The 22,194-nt window shown below is 43.6% G+C and overlaps 1 long non-coding RNA gene across 1 annotated transcript in view; it reads right to left on the reverse strand.

The window, feature by feature from the left end:
* Positions 1-13,804, reverse strand: part of LOC134956961 (uncharacterized) — a 67,884-nt gene extending 54,080 nt beyond the window's left edge. The window contains exons 1-2 of the long non-coding RNA XR_010186338.1: positions 13,771-13,804; positions 2,587-2,791 (exon numbers count right to left, since the gene is read on the reverse strand). This is a non-coding gene — a long non-coding RNA (uncharacterized LOC134956961). The remainder of the gene's footprint in view (positions 1-2,586; positions 2,792-13,770) is intronic.
* Positions 13,805-22,194: the final 8,390 nt, after the last annotated feature.

Raw genomic sequence — 22,194 nt, forward strand, 5'->3', positions numbered from 1 at the left:
TGTGCTGCTCACTAATACTAATACTAGTACAGTGTTTTGTGCTGCATCGTGCTGCTCAGTGTCAGTTCTCAGTAATATCACCTCATCAGTGCTTAGTATCACTGCTCAGTAGAATCATCAGTGCTCAGTATCACTGGTCAGTACTCAGTGTCTAGTGCTGCTCAGTGTCAGTTCTCAGTATCACTGCTCAGTAGTATCATCAGTGCTCAGTATCACTGCTCAGTAGTATCATCAGTGCTCAGTATCACTGGTCAGTGCTCAGTGTCTTGTGCTGCATCGCGCTGCTCAGTGTCAGTTCTCAGTAGTATCAGTGCTCAGTATCACTGCTCAGTAGTATCATCAGTGCTCAGTATCACTGCTCAGTAGTATCATCAGTGCTCAGTACCACTGGTCAGTGCTCAGTGTCTTGTACTGCATCGTTCTGCTCAGTGTCAGTTCTCAGTATCACTGCTCAGTAGTATCATCAGTGCTCAGTATCACTGCTCAGTAGTATCATCAGTGCTCAGTATCACTGTTCAGTAGTATCATCAGTGCTCAGTACCACTGGTCAGTGCTCAGTGTCTTGTACTGCATCGTTCTGCTCAGTGTCAGTTCTCAGTATCACTGCTCAGTAGTATCATCAGTGCTCAGTATCACTGCTCAGTAGTATCATCAGTGTTCAGTATCACTGGTCAGTGTTCAGTGTCTTGTGCTGCTCAGTGTCAGTTCTCAGTATCACTGCTCAGTAGTATCATCAGTGCTCAGAATCACTGGTCAGTGCTCAGTGTCTTGTGCTGCTCAGTGTCAGTTCTCACTATCACCGCTCAGTAGTATCATCACTGCTCAGTATCACTGGTCAGTGTCATGTCAGAACAAAATGTTTTGGACGTTGTGGAGGTGTCTTCCTCAGAGGAGTCTGTACCGTGTACTCAGGATTGCCTGTTTCCAATCAGTCCCAGATATGAATTGCTTCTTTTTTGGGGGATTATTAATTTCTTCTTTTTTTTGTGGGGGCCCAAACAAACCAATCATTTCAGCCACAATCGTGTGGCAGACCCTGTTGCTGAAATGATTGGTTTGTTAAAGTGTGCATGTCCTGTTTATACAACATAAGGGTAGGTGGGAGGGCCCAAGGACAATTCCTTCTTGCACCTCTTTTTATTTATTATTTGCATCATGTGCTATATGGGGCCTAGTTTTTTAAAAGTGCCATCCTATCAGGCACTGCAGTGCCACTCCTAGATGGGACAAGTGTTTGTGCTGCACACTTGTGTCGCTTAGCTTAGTCATAGAGCTACCTCATTGCCCTCTTACTTCTCGGTACATATGGGACAGCATGATGTGCTGTTTGGGGACTATTTTTTTAAAAGTGCCACCCTGTCTGACAGTTCCGTATATGTCCATTTGATATAATTCCAGTGATACTGGCTTGTAATTCTAGTTATTTTGTCATTTTCTTCCAGTGATTTGGACCAATGAATAATACCATTGATTAGAACAAATAATTCCTGTGGTATTGAGGTGTTTGTGTCACTTAGCTTAGCCATCCAGCGACCACAGTGCACCTCTTTTTCTATTTTATTTGCGTCATGTGCTGTTTGGGGACTATTTTTTTTAAAGTGCCATCCTGTCTGACACTTCTGTATATGTCCAGTGGTACTGCCATTTGATATAATTCCCGACATTACTGCCATTTAATTCCAGTGATTTTGTCATTTTCTCCCAGTAATTTGGACCAATAATACCATTGATTAGAACAAAGTAGGTATGTCTACTACATGCTGGATAAAGATTTCTACTGAAGCTTTCGGTGACTCAAGACAAATCTGATGCATATAGTGCTTGATTTGTGGAAACACGAAGAAGTCACAGGGGTCCAGGTCTGGATAGTATGGTGGAAAACCAAGCTACTGGATGCGTTCTTGGGCCAGAAATCCACCACTTTAGTGGCCTTGTGGGCAGTTACATTATTGTAACCGAGAAGGGCACCACAAGCGTGAGTTCTTGGACGGCACTTGGAGATGGCTTCAGGCACTTGCAGTAAGCACTGGTTGGCTTACCAGTCCCCAGTGACAGTATGTTTATGCACAAGTGGTATGGTAGCTACATGGTTACAAAAACAGCCACCATCTGCTTGGCCATGCACTCACATCGGAACTTTGGGTCCACTTGGCCAACTTTTGTTTGGTCTTGGGGTTGAAACTGTAGATCCAGGATTCATCACCACTGATGACAGAGTTTGAGCGACTGCCATCAAACCTGGCCAGCATGTTGTGGCACCAAGTCACCTCAGTCCTCTACTCCTCTCAAGTGAGTTGATGGGGCAACCAGCATGCAGAAACCTTGCTCAGGCCAAGCTTTTTATGAAGTATCAAGTGGATGGATCCAGAGCAGATTCCTATCTTCTTCTGTAACTGGGCCACAGTTAAGCTGGCATCCATCTCAACTATGGCCTGCATGGCAGCAACGTTGTCTATGACGCCAGGATCCCAACAGCTGGAATGAGGCTGAAATCACTTGTATTTAAAAGAAAACATTTTGGAGCTTACGCCCCGTCCTGAGTACCATACAAGATCAACAAACAAACATATAATAACCTTTAAATACCTGTGCAGGTTCCCGCGATCATCACCGTCGCACACCTGTATCCCGTTCCTGGCCGTCACGCCTCCTTCCGCTCCTGACGTCATGTTGCCATGGCAACACACTGCATGCGTTTCACCGGCTACACTGTCCATGGAGAAGGAAGCGCCGTGCGCTTCAGCTCTGGACGTGGATTACTGCAGTGCCTACAGATCGACCCCGGTCAGGCCTGAAATAACAAAGAACAATACATAACACAATATTATACACACAAATATAACACACAACAATATAATACATATGACAAAACAAAGACATATAATACCTACATGGGCAATGCTAAGCTACAGAGGTACCATGAATCAATGCAGCAGTGTCTCAACTAGCCTAAATACAATATACGCTGAACTCAGTACCATACCAAGGATATATTGCCATATATCATTTATCTAATTAAGGATGCCTCTAATCTTATGATCTACTACCTATACTAATAGGACATCCAATGATAGGGAAAGAACTTCACTTAAGGGGTAAAACGGTCCCTAAAAAATATATATACTGACAGGCTAGAAATGCCCAAAGCTACTATAGGGCATTCCAGTTAAGCTTGTCATTCAATCCATGTGGGGCAAACGTATTCAATCTCCTAATCCATCTGGACTCCATCTCCAACAGAACCTTAGCCCTGTCACCCCCTCTCAAAGTGAGAGGTACATGATCTATACCGAAATATTTAAGATCACCCAGCGTATGGTGTGCAGTCTTAAAGTGGCGTGCCACCGGCTGATCAATCACTTTACCTTCGAGGGACAATTTGATAGCCGATCTATGGGCCACCATCCTTTCACTAAATTTGCGTGTAGTTTTACTGATGTGATAAAAACTACACAGACAAACTATCACACATACCACAAAGGCCGTGCTGCATGTAATTACATATCTAATGGTATACCTTTTTTCAGTGTGAGGATGTTTAAAATCCTTACAGGCCACCATGTGTTTACATGTGGTGCATTTCGGACATCTATAACATCCCGGTGTTTTATAATACACATTCGGCCTTGCTACGGTACCCATCTCAGTTATATCAGTTTTCACTGGGCAGTCCCTCAAGTTGCTCTCCCTCCTAAAGGCAGCTAGGGGTCTAATGTTTTTAAGCCCTGGTAGTTCAGGGTCAGATGCTACTATAGACCAAAGGGCCTTGGAAGCCTTATGGATAATGGTACTGGCTACCGTGTAATCACTAGTCCATGGGAGAGTTTCCTTATCCTGCCTGTTCACTGATTTTAACAACTCTGCTCTAGGCATCTGTAGTACCTGTTGTGTCTGTACCTCTAATAGTTGTCTATCGTACCCCCGGCATTCAAATTTAGTGATCATAATATCCAGTAGAGCTGGTACTTTAGCATGGTCACTAGTGATCCGGGCCACTCGCATCATCTGTGATGCTGGTAATCCTTCTTGGGGGGTCCGGGTGATGGCTAGAGGCCATCAACAATGTGTTCCTATCTGTGGGCTTGGAGTAGATCTCTGAATGCAATTCTCCATCTTTTAACATAACTTTAACATCCAAAAAGTTGGCTTCACTACCACTGCACTAGTGAGTACATTTTATGGGGGAAGCTAGATTGTTGATCTCCAACATGAGAGATTCAAACTCATCCTGACCTCCACACCACAGCAGGAACACATCGTCGATATATCTTGTATACATTAAAATCTTATCTGCCACCTCTGGATTGCTAAAGAACATCTTATGTTCTTGATCAAACATATATATATTAGCATACGAGGGTGTGACCGATGATCCCATCGTGCACCCTCGAAGCTGCAGGAAGAATTCCCCATCAAAGAGAAAGTAACTCCGATACAGTGTGAGCTCCAAGAGCATCAAAAACAACTCGTGATCAAATGAACTCGGAAGTAAATTCATCTCTAAAAATGCTTTCACAGTTCGCATCCCCTCACTGTGCGGGATCGACGTATACAAACTGCATACGTCCAAACAGCACAGTAGAGTATTGGATGGAATGTCCCGGAGTTCCTGTAATTTAATCAAAAAGGAGTTAGTGTCTTTAAGAAAAGTCCTCTGGGTAATCAATAATGGCTGAAGTATACTGTCCAACAGCCGTGCCAGTGGTTGGTAAAGAGAATCCCTTGCGGAGATAATAGCTCTCCCAGGCAGGAGGGTATCATGCTGTGAAGCTTTGGCAGTGTATACAACACCGGATTTTTGGGATGGACCACACATAATGCCTTGAATACCTTATCTGGAAGCAGATGTTTATCAGTCGTTTTTCTCAAAATATCAAACAACTCTTTTTGGTAATCAAGGAACGGGTTCGTCCTCAGTTTCTGATAGACCCCCACATCTGCTAATTGTGTCTTAATCTCATTCCTGTAGTATTCCAAATCAAGAATGATGATAGCCCCGCCTTTATCAGCAGGTCTGATCACAATTTCCTGATATGCATAAAGTTGTTCTAATGCTTCTCGCTCTGCCTTCGTTAGATTGAACTTGATTTTAGCAGGGGATGACAAAAATCTACTAACAGAGTCATCCATCAAATTACTAAAAGTTGTTATTGAGGCATTATGTGAAATGGGATCAAAACGAGATCTGGAGGCACTACTCGAAAATGGATCAAAGACTGTCTTACTATTCTCCAACGGGGAATTCTGTAAATATTCCTTCAGACTAAGTTACGTGAAAAATTATGCAGGTCTCGTGACCAGTTAAATGGGTCATGATTATTTGTGGGGACAAAACTGAGACCCTTGCTGAGCACTTGTATTTTAAGGGCAGACAAGGGCCTTTTAGATAGTTTAAATATCAGGTGTTCTTCTTGATTGTGACACTTCTCACGCCTTTTGTTCTGGCCACCCTTGCGGGTGGCAGGCTTTCTGTGCCCCTGGCTCCATCTTGGCACCTTTGGCCTAAAGGGAACCCAGTTAGGTTGCAATTGTCCTCTTTCACTACTCTGTCCTGCTGTCACTACTTGATACTCCACTCTTTACACCCTTGTGTTTGGGGTTTTGCCACGTCCTCCTCCTCATTGCGGATCTTGGTTTCATAGCGAGTTCCGCCCCCATCAGCTATCTGTATACTCTGTTCTCATCGTAATCTTGGTCCACCACTGATTTCTTATTACATTTAAATTTTAATAACTCTTGTCTATATTGGTCACACTGCTTTTCCATTTTAGAGATCCAATCCTGTGAGGTATACTATATATATATATATATATATATATATATATATATAGCATCCAGAAAGTATTCACAACACTTCACTTTTTCCACATTTTGTTATGTTACAGCCTTATTCCAAACTGGAATAAATTCATTTTTCCCCTCAAAATTCTGCACACAATACCCATAATGTCAACGTGAAAAAAATGTGTTTTTAAGATTTTTGCTAATTAATTAAAAATAAAAAACTAAGAAATCACATGTGCATAAGTATTCACAGCCTTTGCCATGAAGCTCAAAATGCCATGAGCTCAGGTGCCTCCTGTTTTCATTGATCATCCTTGACATGTTCAAACAGCTTAATTGGAGTCCACCTGTGGTAAATTCAGTTGAGTGGACATGGGCCTAATTCAGACCTGATCGTAGCAGCAACTTTGTTAGCAGATAAACAAAACCATGTGCACTGCAGGAGGGGTGCAGATATAACATGTGGAGAGAGTTAGATTTGAGTAGGTCATATTGTTTCTGTGCAGAGTAAATACTGGCTGCTTTATTTTTACACTGCAATTTAGATTTCAGTTTGAACACACCCCACCCAAATCTAACTCTCTTTGCACATGTTATATCTGCCCCTACCCCCCCTGCACTGCGCATGGTTTTGCCCAACTGCTAACAAATTTGCTGCTGCGATAAACTCTGAATTACCCCCATGATTTGGAAAGGCACACGCCTGTCTATATAAGGTCCCACACTTGACAGTGCATGTCTGCGCACAAACCAAAGAAAAACAGATAACTGCTTTAACAACGCCTCTAAATTAATGACATATAAATAAGGTTACCCTGGTACTATGCGCACTCAGCTTATTTCCATTACTGCAATTACATTGTATCACGGAACTGCAACAATCATATACTGCTAACTAGTGGCAAACTGAACTGTACCCACTCATTGTGACTGTGAACTCTTAATTATTTATCTATTAACACATTTTAATATACTGCCATACCCAGGATTCAAACCTATAGCCTGATGAAGGCTAATCAAACACCCTACTCATTGAGCTATTTGATCCTGCATAAAAACTATGAGAACTATAGGGGTACAGGTTGAGTATCCCTTATCCAAAATGCTTGGGACCAGAGGTATTTTGGATATCAGATTTTTCCGTATTTTGGAATAATTGCATACCATAATGAGATATCATAATGATGGGACCTAAATCTAAGCACAGAATGTATTTATGTTTTATATACACCTTATACACACAGCCTGAAGGCAATTTTAGCCAATATTTTTTATAACTTTGTGCATTAAACAAAGTGTGTGTACATTCACACAATTCAGTTATGTTTGATATACACCTTATATACACAGCCTGAAGGTCATTTAATAAAATATTTTTAATAACTTCGTGTATTAAACAAAGTTTGTGTACATTGAGCCATCAAAAAACAAAGGTTTCACTATTTCACTCTCACTCAAAAAAGTCCGTATTTCGGAATATTTGGATATGGGATACTCAACCTGTAATTCCAAGTTGATCGCAGCAGGATTTTTGTTAGCAGTTGGGCAAAACCATGTGCACTGCAGGGGAGGCAGATTTAACATGTGCAGAGAGAGTTAGATTTGGGTGGGGTGTGTTCAATCTGCAATCTAATTTGCAGTGTAAAAATAAAGCAGCCAGTATTTACCCTGCACAGAAACAAAATAACCCACCCAAATCTAACTCTTTCTGCACATGTTATTTCTGCCTCCCCTGCAGTGCACATGGTTTTGCCCAACTGCTAAAAAAAATCCTGCTGCGATCAACTTGGAATTACCCCCTATATGAAGCTACTGGTACTTTGTAAAAAAATAATCAGCACTGCAATTGAGGAGATCTATGTTGTGTGTAGCCACACATCCAATCTCTTGCAGCCACACACTACATAGGTCTGTTCAGCCGCAATGCTGATAATTTTTTCACAAAATATAAGGTAAGCTTCAAATAGTTAGAATTCTCTAGCAAGGGCAGGTAGCTCAATTAATAGATTGTCTGACTGCAATGCCACAGGAAATGGGTTTGAATCCCGGTTATGTCAACATCTTTAAACGTTATAAAGGACAGTGTGACTGAATAACAAAGAAATCTCAAGTTGAGTTCATGACTGTTGTATACAGTAGGTGTAAGCGACAGAAGGGGTCAGGATAGGAGACAGGGGTGGTAAGGAGATGCTAGTATTCAAAAAAGGGGGGAAGCTGCAAGTGAAAATAATTAAAACAGATAATTGACAAGTGCTGTCAACAGCGCCCCCTACCCTGCAGCGCTATGTGCAGTGTCCTCTTCGCACACACCTAATTACGGCCCTGTGTATGTATATATACATATATAAAAGTCCAAATGACTGGCACTCCTCTGCTAATTCCATAGCTGCATCCCGGTGCCATCTAGTCCCCAAAGAGATATGTAATATATAGTTCACAGTAGCGCACTCAGTGACGACTTTTTCAAGGATGAACACCAGAGTGCTGGTGTGCTAATCCTTGAAAAAGTCGTCACTGAATGCCGCTACTGCGAACTATATATATATATATATATATATATATATATATGAGAAAAGAAAAAAGGAAATTGGCGCCCAAAGGTTATTTTAACCCCAGTGGGTTTCACAAATATCATTACTTTTAAAACATAAACATGAACTGTTCTTTCATAAAAATGTATTAAAATGTACAGAAGCAAAGAAGCATGTCCATCATGTTACACAGACAACATGATGTAATTTATCTTCGAGTACTCCATCACTGAAGTTGGTAGAGGAATATCGGCAACTTAGTGCAGTATCTTTATTCTTCCTCATATGATATTCAGAGATAACATCAAATGTAACAAACCAACGCGTTTCGTCTAGTGACTAGACTTCATCAGCGGTATGTCTAAAGATTTCAAGACAACTAATCAATAATTGTACAATACAATAAAATAATATAATAATAATATTGTACAAAAAACAGTCCATGGCCCTCATTCCGAGTTGTTCGCTCGCAAGCTTCTTTTAGCAGCTTTGCACACGCTAAGCCGCCGCCTACTGGGAGTGAATCTTAGCATAGTAAAATTGCGAACGAAAGATTAGAAGAATTGCGAATAGACTCTTCTTAGCAGTTTCTGAGTAGCTCCACACTTACTCGGCATCTGTGATCAGTTCAGTCAGTGTCGTTCCTGGTTTGACGTCACAAACACACCCAGCGTTCGCCCAGGCACTCCCCCGTTTCTCCAGCCACTCCCGCGTTTTCCCCAGAAACTGTAGCGTTTTTTCACACACACCCATAAAACGGCCAGTTTCCGCCCAGAAACACCCACTTCCTGTCAATCACATTACGATCACCAGAATGAAGAAAAAACCTCGTAATGCCGTGAGTAAAAAACCTAACTGCATAGCGAATTTACTTGGCGCAGTCGCAGTGCGAACATTGCGTATGCGCAATAAGCGGAAAATCGCTGCGATTCAAATAAATTAACCGAGCGAACAACTCGGAATGAGGGCCCATGAACAATAGGATGTGCGTATTTTGGAATAATTGCATACTATAATGAGATATCATGGTGATGGGACCTAAATCTAAGCACAGAATGCATTTATGTTACATATACACCTTATACATACAGCCTGAAGGCAATTTTAGCCAATATTTTTATAACTTTGTGCATTAAACAAAGTGTGTGTAGATTCACACAATTCATTTATGTTTCATATACACCTTATACACACAGCCTGAAGGTCATTTAATACAATGTTTTTAATAACTTTGTGTCTTAAACAAAGTTTGTGTACATTGAGCCATCAAAAAACAAAGGTTTCACTATTTCACTCTCACTCAAAAAAGTCCGTATTTCGGAATATTCTGTATTTCGGAATATTTGGATATGGGATACTCAACCTGTACTATCAAAGAATGATTTATCAACTATTGTGTGGTTCATAAGATTGAAGCTTCACATACCTCATATATTCAACTGATCAGAATTCAGCTACTTCCTATGTTTCTAACTTTCAAAAGGAAGGTGAAAACAGCAAGATCCTGCCAAAAGTGGACCTAACAAATCAATTAGTTTTAATTATTGTATATCTGAGCCAATTAAGACCGAGAGAGAGAAGAGAAAGAGGAGGGAGGGGAGGCTTGGTTATCAACCCCCTCACTAATGTCCTCAATTAGGGAAACACATATGTGTCTGATACATGGATCACAATATAACTGTCTAATTAGTCAGTATAAACTGACTTATTGTATACAGAGTCTCCTGACAGAAATACACTATAAATAACCCTACTGGTAGCAGGAAACTGCATTAATCAAGCTCTACAATTATATAGATGTTTCAATGTTTTTAAGGTTGTTACAGATAGAATTCTTAAAGTTTCATGACATACCTCATGGGTCAAATACAAGCGTGAAATATAGATACGGGTAAGATGTCCGTACAGATTCACACAGGAAAAAAACCTAAGGGTTAATTAGATAATAACCAATGATTTTAAGTATGGTGACAGTACTGAACTACAACAGGGCCGTTTCTAGACAATTTGGCTCCCAGTGCGAGATTTCAAAATGCGCCCCCCCCCCCCCATATAGCCGCAAAATGAAAAAGCATGCGCGCGCCGAAGGCGCGCGCGCTCCAGACAAGGGTGTGTGGCCTGATTAAAATGGGTGTGGTCTCATTAAAGTGGGCGCAGCCTCGTCTGATATCATCACACCCACCACAGGGGAAAAAAATAAAAATAAAAAAAGTCCCCTTTTTACACATTACAGCAGGCAAGTGTCCCCATATTACACAGCGCGACAGGCAGGTGTCCCCATTTTACACAGCGCGGCAGGCAGGTGTCCCCATTTTACAAAGTGCGGTAGGCAGGTATCCCCATTTTACACTGTATGGTAGGCAGGTATCCCCATTTTACACAGTACGGTAGGCAGGTATCCCCATTTTACACAGTGCGGCAGGCAGATATCACCATTTTACACAGTACGCAGGCAGGTGCCCCCATTTTACACAGTGCGGCAGGCAGGTATCCCCATTTTACACAGTGCGGCAGGCAGGTGTCCCCATTTTACACAGTCCGGCAGGCAGGTGTCCCCATTTTACACAGTGCGGCAGGCAGGTGTTCCCATTTTACACAGTGCGGCAGGCAGGTGTCCCCATTTTACACAGTGCGGCAGGCAGGTGTCCCCATTTTACACAGTGCGGCAGGCAACCCCATAGGCAGGTGTCCCCATTTTATAAAGTGCGGCAGGCAACCCCATAGGCAGGTGTCCCCATTTTATACAGTGCGGCAGGCAACCCCATAGGCTGGTGTCCCCATTTTATACAGTGCGGCAGGCAACCCCATAGGCAGGTGTCCCCATTTTATACAGTGCGGAAGGCAACCCCATAGGCAGGTGTCCCCATTTTATACAGTGCGGCAGGCAACCCCATAGGCAGGTGTCCCCATTTTACACAGTGCGGCAGGCAACCCCATAGGCAGGTGTCCCCATTTTATACAGTGCGGCAGGCAACCCCATATGCAGGTGTCCCCATTTTTACAGTGCAGCAGGCAACCCCATATGCAGGTGTCCCCATTTTATACAGTGCGGCAGGCAACCCCATAGGCAGGTGTCCCCATTTTATACAGTGCAGCAGGCAACCCCATATGCAGGTGTCCCCATTTTATACAGTGCGGCAGGCAACCCCATAGGCAGGTGTCCCCATTTTATACAGTGCAGCAGGCAACCCCATATGCAGGTGTCCCCATTTTATACAGTGCAGCAGGCAACCCCATATGCAGGTGTCCCCATTTTATACAGTGCGGCAGGCAGGTATCCCCATAGGCAGGTGTCCCCATTTTACACAGTGCGGCAGGCAGGTTTCAAGTGGGGGGGAAGGAAGAGGGAGAAAGAGAGAGAGGATACTTACATCTTCCCGCTCTTCGGTCCCGCCGCCTCACGTCCCTCGCGCCGGCCGCCTCCTCCTTCCATGCGTATCTCCTTATCTTCCTCTCCCCGAGCGCTCCTGCTTGGGGGGCGAAGTTTCGCGGAATGACGCGTTTGCGTCGTGACGTCACGTCGCAAACGCGTCGTTCCGCGAAACTCCGCCCCCCGAGCAGGAGCGCTCGGGGAGAGGAGATAAGGAGTCACAAAGTGCCGCGGCGGGCGCCCCGTGCGGTTGCACGGCTCGCCCGCCGCTAGAAACGGCACTGAACTACAAACTATATCACCTGTCCTCTGTGAGAGTTTAAAAATTGAGACATCATTCATTGCTCAAATGCTAACAAACGTATAATGAATCCAATTCATACTGATTAGACTTCATAAATAAGACATAATGCATGTTCAAAAATCAACCTTAAATGTCACTCCTTTTGTACATAACACCAGGGACGTGCAGTCAGGGGAGGCAGGGGAGGCAGCGCCTCACCTGTCATACTCCCTGTCAGTACTCCTGAGTTTTAACTATAAAAATTATTAGAATAATACAAAGAAGATATTTATAACTTAGAAACATCTTCTTTGTACTAAAGTAATAATTTGTATAGTTACTGTAAAACTGTCCAGTTTTGCAGATCTCTCTTGAACTGCAGGTAGAAACTAGACGTGAGGCAGCAACAGCTTTGCCTCACGTCTCATAGTTGGGGACTGCTTCAGCGCTGACAGTAGAGCGAGACGGGGTTACACAGAGTCCAATCACAGCACTTAAAAAAGCCTCACAGTGGCTCCAGCTATGATTGGAGACCTTGGATGTGTCATGTGACCATCCAGGAAGTGACCGGAGCTCGGATAGCAGCAGCACAATGGCCGAGGCTGCCTATTTTCTGCATCCCGTACCCGCTGTGACAAAACCTGGAGCCTCTGGACTGGAGGCATGTGAGCGCATACCTTCCCCCGCGCAGATGAAGCCATTTCCCACTGTGCCGCCGGGCCCCGCATGCCGGAGGGAGATTTGAGCACCTAGCAAATGAAACCTGGCCGCATCCCGGGGGAGCAGTGCGCAGACCTGGGTCCCCTGTCCACCGCCAGCCGCCGAGCTCAGTCTCTCCTTTCCCACATCAGAAGTCCAGCGGACGAGTGACAGGAGAGGACACCAGCACTGCCAGCGATGGGGGGGAGGAAAGGAGACCAGCAGGTACCCGGTTAATGTGAGGCATTGGGTGGGCTCAGTTCTCTCATTAAATAGATGAGAGTGTGTGTACCGCTCTGTGCATATGTGCATACTTCATTCTGTGTGTTATATTTAAATGAGTACAGTGCCTTTTTTCTCCTTTATTTATATATCTATTTATATAAAGGTATGCTGGGGTGGGGGGGTGGGGGTGGGAGGGTTAGGTAACCCTTCTGGGGGATGGTTATGGTTAGGCTGTGGGGAGGGAGGATTAAGGTTAGGCTACACAGGAGGGTTAGATTTAGGCTGCAAAGAGGGTTAGGATTAGGCACCACCGGGGAGGGTTTGGGTTTAGGCTGCGGGAAAGGTGGGTTAGGGGTTTTTGGGGTCACTTTTAAATTTAGCCAGTGTCAGTATTTTAAACATTAGGATGACGTTGTTGGTATTTTGCATCCCGACCGCCAGGATCCCGATATCAACGCACAAATATACATATATATATATATATATATATATATATATACACACACACACTCTTCCTTGCAGCGTTGGACACAGCAGTGTATCACACAACGTTTCCATGAGTAAATATTGTCATCAGGTGTAGGATATGGTTGAGAGTGCACCAGGCAAAGTAACCATTTGGAACTGGCGTGCCAGTCGTTTGGTATGCATACCAATTTTTTTTTGTGTGTAAATCTGGCTCTGATGCTAGCCAGTGCCTCCCCAGGCATTAACCTCACCGCACGTCACTGCATAACACTTAGCACTATGTAAGTCTAAATTAAAGAATAAGAGGTTGAAACATTAGAGAATTAAGTGCCAATCAATCTAACCAAGAAAATGTACATATCATAAATTAAATGAAGCCCTCTTCTAAAAGGTATGGAGAAAATCATTACTTTCCAAAGAGACAGCCAGTGGTACTCCAGTAACCTTGCAATGAACCATGGGAGATAAATTCAAACTTTTATAGGGGGAAGTCTTATGACATAATTTCCCTAATTAGACTAATGGGCATAAGACCTGTGTTAATCTCCTCTGAATGCCAGTTAATCAATCAATTAATTAATCAATTAAATATGTGAAACTAAATTGGTATTTGAGTCATCCTTACTGAAGTGTGATAAATGAACCATAAATAGTGTGTGTGCCACTAGTGCAGTGATAATATAGTGTACACCTCAATAGTTCACAGTGACATTGTGCTCGACATTTAGTGATGAGCACCGGACATTTTTTGGGTTTTGTGTTTTGGTTTTGGAATCGGTTCCATGGCCGTGTTTTGAATTCGGACGCGTTTTGGCAAAACCTCCCTTGAAAATTTTTGTCGGATTCGGGTGGGTTTTTTTTTCCAAAAACCCCTCAAAAACAGCTTAAATCATAGAATTTGTGGGTAATTTTGACCCCATAGTATTATTAACCTCAATAACCATAATTTCCACTCATTTCCAGTCTATTCTGAACACCTCACACCTCACAATATTATTTTTAGTCCTAAAATTTGCACCAAGGTCGCTGGATGACTAAGCTAAGCGACCCAAGTGGCCGGCACAAACACCTGGCCCATCTAGAAGTGGCACTGCAGTGTCAGACAGGATGGCACTTAAAAAAATTGGCCCCAAACATCACATGATGCAAAGATAAATAATACATAAAAAGAGGTGCAAGATGGAATTGTCCTTCGGCCCTCCCACCCACCCTTATGTTGTATAAACAGGACTAGCACACGTTAACAAACCCATCATTTCAGCGACAAGGTCTGCCACACGACTGTGGCCGAAATGACTGGTTGGTTTGGGCCCCCACCAAAAAAGAAGCAATCAATCTCTCCTTGCACAAACTGGCTCTACAGAGGCAAGATGTCCATCTCCTCATCGTCCGATTCCTCACCCCTTTCACTGTGTACATCCCCCTCCTCACAGAGTATTAATTCGTTCCCACTGGAATCCACCACCACAGGTCCCTGTGTACTTTCTGGAGGCAATTGGTGTTATGTGTCTCCACGGAGGAATTGATTATAATTCATTTTGATGAACATCATCTTCTCCAATTTTGTGGAAGTAACCTCGTACGCCGATCGCTGACAAGGTTACTGGCTGCACTAAACACTCTTTCGGAGTACGCACTGGAGGGGGGGCAACTTAGGTAAAATAAAGCCAGTTTGTGCAAGGGCCTCCAAATTGCCTCTTTTTTCTGCCAGTATACGTACGGACTGTCTGACATGCCTACAGTGATGCTGTCACTCATATAATCCTCCCCCATTCTTTCAATGGTGACAGAATCATATGCAGTGACAGTAGACGACATGTCAGTAATCGTTGGCAGGTCCTTCAGTCCGGACCAGATGTCAGTTTTCGCTCCAGACTGCCCTGCATCACCGCCAGCGGGTGGTTTTGGAAATTTGATCCTTTTCCTGGTAGCTCCAGTGGCGGTAGAAAATGAAGGAGGAGCTGTTGGCGGGACACGTTCTGCTTTACTTGACAAGTGTCTCACCAGCAGGTCTTTGAACATCTGCAGACTTGTGTCTGCCGGAAAGAGAGATACAAAGTAGGCTTTAAACCTAGGATCGAGCACGGTGGCCAAAATGTAGTGCTCTGATTTCAACAGATAGACCACCCGTGAATCCTGGTTAAGCGAATGAAGGGCTCCATCCACAAGTCCCACATGCCTAGCGGAATCGCTCCATTTTAGCTCCTCCTTCAATCCCTCCAGCTGCTTCTGCAAAAGCCTGATGAGGGGAATGACCTGGCTGGCAGTGTCTGAAATGACTTCACGTGTGGCAGGTTCAAAGGGTTGCAGAACCTTGCACAACGTTGAAATCATTCTCCACTGCACTTGAGTCAGGTGCGTTCTCCCTCCTTTGCCTATATCGTAGGCAGATGTATTGGCTTGAATGGCCTTTTGCTGCTCCTCCATCCTCTGAAGCATATAGAGGGTTGAATTCCACCTCGTTACCACCTCTTGCTTAAGCTGATGGCGGGGAATGTTCAGGAGTGTTTGCTGGTGTTCCAGTCTTCAGCACGCGGCGGCTGAATGCCGAAAGTGGCCCGCAATTCTTCGGGCCACCGACAGCATTTCTTGCATGCCCCTGACGTTTTTTTAAAAATTCTGCACCACCAAATTTATTGTATGTGCAAAACATGGGACGTGCTGGAATTTGCCCAGATGTAATGCACGCACAATATTGGTGGCGTTGTCCGATGTCACAAATCCCCAGGAGAGTCAAATTGGGGTAAGCCAATCTGCAATGATGTTCCTCAGTTTCCGTAAGAGGTTGTCAGCTGTGTGCCTCTTATGGAAAGCGGTGATACAAGGCGTAGCCTGCCTAGGAATGAGTTGGCGTTTGCGAGATGCTGCTACTGGTGCCGCCGCTGCTGTTGTTGCTGCGGGAGGCAATACATCTACCCAGTGGGCTGTCACAGTCATATAGTCCTTAGTCTGCCCTGCTCCACTTGTCCACATGTCCGTGGTTAAGTGGACATTGGGTACAACTGCAATTTTTAGGACCCTGGTGACTCTTTTTCTGACGTCTGTGTACATTCTTGGTTTCGCCTGCCTAGAGAAGTGGAACCTAGATGGCATTTGGTACTGGGAACACACTACCTCAAGAAATTCTCTAAGTCCCTGTGAACTAACGGCGGATACCGGACGCACGTCTAACACCAACACAGCTGTCAAGGCCTGAGTTATCCGCTTTTCAACAGAATGACTGCTGTGATATTTCATCTTCCTCGCAAAAAGGACTGTTGGACAGTCAATTGCTTACTGGAAGTAGTACAAGTGGTCTTCCGACTTCCCCTCTGGGATGATGATCGACTCCCAGCAGCAACAACAGCAGCGCCAGCAGCAGTAGGCGTTACACTCAAGGATCCATCGGAGGAATCCCAGTCAGGAGAGGACTCATCAGACTTGCCAGTGACATGGCCTGCAGGACTATTGGCGTTCCTGTCTAAGGAGGAAATTGACATTGAGGGAGTTGGTGGGGTGGTTTGCAGGAGCTTGGGTACAAGAGGAAGAAGGGATTTAGTTGTCAGTGGACTGCTTCCGCTGTCACCCAAAGTTTTTGAACTTGTCAATGACTTCTGATGAATGCGCTCCAGGTGACGTATACGGGAGGATTTTCCTAGGTGGTTAATGTCCTTACCCCTACTTATTACAGCTTGACAAAGGCAACACATGGCTTAACACCAGTTGTCTGCATTTCTGTTGAAATAATTCCACACGAAGAGGTGATTTTTGGGGTATTTTGACCAGGCATGTCTATGACCATATTCATCCCACAGACAACAAGTGTCTCCCCGGGTGCCTGACTTAAACAAACCACCTCTCCATCAGAATCCTCCTGGTCAATTTCCCCCCCAGTGCCAGCAACGCCCATATCCTCATCCTGGTGTACTTCAACAGTGACATCTTCAATTTGAATATCAGGAACTGTACTGTGGGTGCTCCTTCCAGCTCTTGCAGGGGGCGTGCAAATGGTGGAAGGAGCCACGTCTTCCCGTCCAGTGTTGGGAAGGTCAGGCATCGCAACTGACACAATTGGACTCTCCTTGGGGATTTGTGATTTAGAAGAACGCACAGTTTTTTGCTGTGCTTTTGCCAGCTTAACGCTTTTCATTTTTCTAGCAGAAGGATGAGTGCTTCCATCCTCATGTGAAGCTGACCCACTAGTCATGAGGAAAATAGGAGAGGGCCTTAGCCGTTCCTTGCCACTCCATGTCGTAAATGGCATATTGGCAAGTTTACGCTTCTCCTCAGACGCTTTTAATTTAGATTTTTGGGGCATTTAAATGAACCTTTGTTTTTTGGATTTAACATGCTCTCTACTATGACATTGGGCATCGGCCTTTGCAGATGACTTTGATGGCATTTCATCATCTCTGCCATGACTAGTGGCAGCAGCTTCAGTACTAGGTGGAAGTGGATCTTGATCTTTCCCTATTTTACCCTCCACATTTTTGTTCTCCATTTTTTAATTTGTGGAATTATATGCCAGTAATATATCTGGAATTAGAAGGCAGTAATGTCTGGAATTAGATACCACTAGATAGATACAGATACCACTGTCACTGGAATGTTGATTACCTATGCACAGTGACAGGACACTACCACAGCACCATACAGCAGCAAGATGCAGTACAAGACACTGGACTTTTAGTCACCACAATGCAGCACTGACACTGAGCACAGATATTAAGCACTGTTCAGGATACTAGAAGTGACACGGAGCTGCAAGATACAGCCATGGACTACTGTACTGTACTACTATATACTGGTGGTCACCACAATGCAGCACTGTACTACTATATACTGGTCACCACAATGCAGCACAGATATTGAGCACTGATCAGGAGAATAGAACTGAGTCTGACACGGAGCTGCAAGATACAGCAATAGACTACTGTACTGTACTACTATATACTGGTGGTCACCACAATGCAGCACTGTACTACTATATACTGGTCACCACAATTCAGCACAGATATTGAGCACTGATCAGGATACTACAACTGAGTCTGACACGGAGCTGCAAGATACAACAATGGACTACTGTACTGTACTACTATATACTGGTGGTCACCACAATGCAGCACTGTACTACTATATACTGGTCACCACAATTCAGCACAGATATTGAGCACTGATCAAGATACTACAACTGAGTCTGAAACGGAGCTGCAAGATACAACAATGGACTACTGTACTGTACTACTATATACTGGTGGTCACCACAATGCAGCACTGTACTACTACATACTGGTCACCACAATGCAGCACAGATATTGAGCACTGATCAGGATACTAGAACTGAGTCTGACACGGAGCTGCAAGATACAACAATGGACTACTGTACTGTACTACTATATATTGGTGGTCACCACAATGCAGCACTGTACTACTATATATTGGTCACCACAATGCAGCACAGATATTGAGCACTGATCAGGAGAATAGAACTGAGTCTGACATGGAGCTGCAAGATACAGCAATGGACTACTGTACTGTACAACTATATACTGGTGGTCACCACAATGCAGCACTGTACTACTATATACTGGTCACCACAATGCAGCATAGATATTGAGCACTGATCACGAGAATAGAGCTGAGTCTGACACAGAGCCGCAAGATACAGCAATGGACTACTGTACTGTACTGTACTACTATATACTGGTGGTCACCACAATGCAGCACTGTACTACTATATGCTGGTCACCACAATGCAGCACAGATATTGAGCACTGATCAGGATACTAGAACTGAGTCTGACGTGGAGCTGCAAGATACAACAATGAACTACTGTACTGTACTACTATATACTGGTGGTCATCACAATGCAGCACTGTACTACTATATACTGGTCACCACAATGCAGCACAGATGTTGAGCACTGATCAGGAGAATAGAACTGTGCGTGACACGGAGCTGCAAGATACAGCAATGGACTACTGTACTGTACTACTATATACTGGTGGTCACCACAATGTGGCAAAGATATTGAGCACTGATCCGGATACTAGAACTGAGTCTGACACAGAGCTACAAGATACAGCAATGGACTACTGTGCTGTAATAGTATATACTGGTGGTCACAATGCAGCACTGTACTACTATATACTGGTCACCACAATGCAGCACAGATATTGAGCACTGATCAGGAGAATAGAACTGAGTCTGACATGGAGCTGCAAGATACAGCAATGGAGTACTGTACTGTACTACTATATACTGGTGGTCACCAAAATGCTGCACTGTACTACTATATACTGGTCACAACAATGCAGCACAGATATGGATACTAGAAGTGACACGGAGCTGCAAGATACAGCTATGGACTACTGTACTGTACTACTATATACTGGTGGTCACCACAATTCAGCACTGTACTACTATATACTGGTCACCACAATGCAGCACAGATATTGAGCACTGATCAGGATACTAGAACTGAGCCTGACACGGAGCTGCAAGATACAGCAATGGCCTACTGTACTGTACTACTATATACTGGTGGTCACCACAATTCAGCACTGTACTACTATATACTGGTCACCACAATGCAGCACAGATATTGAGCACTGATCAGTATACTAGAACTGAGTCTTACACAGAGCTGCAAGATACAGCAATGGACTACTGTACTGTACTACTGTATACTGGTGGTCACAATGCAGCACTGTACTACTATATACTGGTCACCACAATGCAGCACAGATATTGAGCACTGATCAGGAGAATAGAACTGAGTCTGACATGGAGCTGCAAGATACAGCAATGGACTACTGTACTGTAACATAGTAATATAGTAACATAGTATAAGAGGTTGAAAAAAGACAATTGTCCATCGAGTTCAACCTATTTGTGGTCTCCTATGCATGATCATTTGACTAAAATTTCTGACTGATGCTGCTGTCAGCCGTTACATTTTATCCCTATTTATAGTAACTATTATGCATGACTATGCACCATACCCCTGGATATCCTTATCCATTAGGAATTTATCTAACCCATTCTTAAAGGTGTTGACAGATTCTGCCATTACAACTCCCTCGGGCAGGGAATTCCAAACATGTATTGTCCTTACCGTGAAAAAGCCTTTACGCCGTATTGTGCAGAATCTCCTCTCCTCTAACCTGAGCGAGTGTCCACGAGTCCTCTGTGTTGATCTAACCAAAAACAGGTCCCACGCAAGCTCTGTGTATTGTCCCCTTATATATTTGTAGATGTTGATCATATCCCCTCTTAGTCTCCGCTTTTCCAATGTAAACATACCTAGTCTTTCAAGCCTTTCCTTGTATTCCATCGTCTCCATGCCCTTAATTAGTTTGGTCGCCCTCCTCTGTACCTTTTCAAGCTCCAAGATATCCTTTTTGTAGTACGGTGCCCAGAACTGTACACAGTATTCAAGGTGTGGCCTCACTAGTGATTTATATAACGGGAGTATAATACTCTCGTCCCTAGCATCAATACCCCGTTTTATGCATGCTAATATCTTATTAGCCTTCTTTGCTGCAGTCCTACTTTGGGTACTACTGCTTAGCTTGCTATCTATGAGGACACCTAAGTCCTTTTCCAGTACAGAATCCCCTAATTTTACCCCATTTAGTAGGTAGGTGTAATTTTTGTTCTTGTTACCACAGTGCATTACCTTACACTTGTCTGTGTTGAAGCGCATTCTCCATTTGGCTGCCCATGCTTCTAATTTAACTAAGTCGTTCTGAAGAGACTCGGCATCCTCCTCTGTATTTATAGCCTTACACAATTTGGTATCATCTGCAAAAATTGACACCATGCTCTCTAGACCTTCTGTTAGGTCGTTAATGAAAATATTGAACAATAGCGGTCCTAATACTGAGCCTTGCGGCACACCACTTAGCACTTCAGTCCAAGTTGAAAAAGATCCATTAACCACAACGCGCTGCTTCCTATTATCTAACCAGTTTTTGACCCAAGTGCATATTGTGCTTCCTAGCCCTGATTCTTGTAGCTTGTAGATAAGTCTCATGTGTGGTACAGTATCGAACGCTTTGGCAAAGTCTAAAAAGATTACATCCACGTCTTTACCCTGATCTAGGTTTGCGCTTACTGTTTCATAAAAGCCAAGTAAGTTGGTTTGACAGGATCTGTCCTTCATAAACCCATGTTGATTCCTTTTAATGACCTTATTGGTTTCAAGGAACTTCTGAATACTATCTCTTAGAATACCTTCCAATACTTTCCCCACTATAGATGTAAGACTAACTGGTCTATAATTACCTGGTTCAGCTTTACTTCCCTTTTTGAATATAGGCACTACTTCCGCTATACGCCAGTCTTTGGGAACCATACCTGATATAACTGAATCCTTAAAGATCAAAGATAGCGGTTTTGCCAGTTCAGAGTGAAGCTCCATTAGAACCCTTGGATGAATACCACCGGGCCCTGGTGATTTATTAATCTTTAAATGTTTTAATCGGTCACAGACTACTTCCTCACTTAAATAAGTACCTATCAGTGTGATATTCTCATTATTGAGATTGTGTGTTAGTCCCTGAATTGGGTCCTCTCGAGTGAATACTGTTGAAAAAAACTCATTTAGTGTGTCCGCTATGTCATTATCATTTTTGCTTAAGACTCCCAACTTGTCTTTTAAAGTGCCTATACTCTCCTTCTTTAATCTCTTGCTATTAATGTATTTAAATAATTTTTTGGTATTCGCTTTGCTTTCCTTTGCTACTAGTTTTTCAGTTTCTACTTTAGCCGCTCTTATTTCCTTTTTGCAAATTTTGTTACATTCCTTATAGTGCTGAAATGACTCTGCTTCCCCGTCAGATTTGTATTTT

This window comes from Pseudophryne corroboree, chromosome 9 (genome assembly GCF_028390025.1).
Source record: "Pseudophryne corroboree isolate aPseCor3 chromosome 9, aPseCor3.hap2, whole genome shotgun sequence".
NCBI lineage: Eukaryota > Metazoa > Chordata > Amphibia > Anura > Myobatrachidae > Pseudophryne > Pseudophryne corroboree.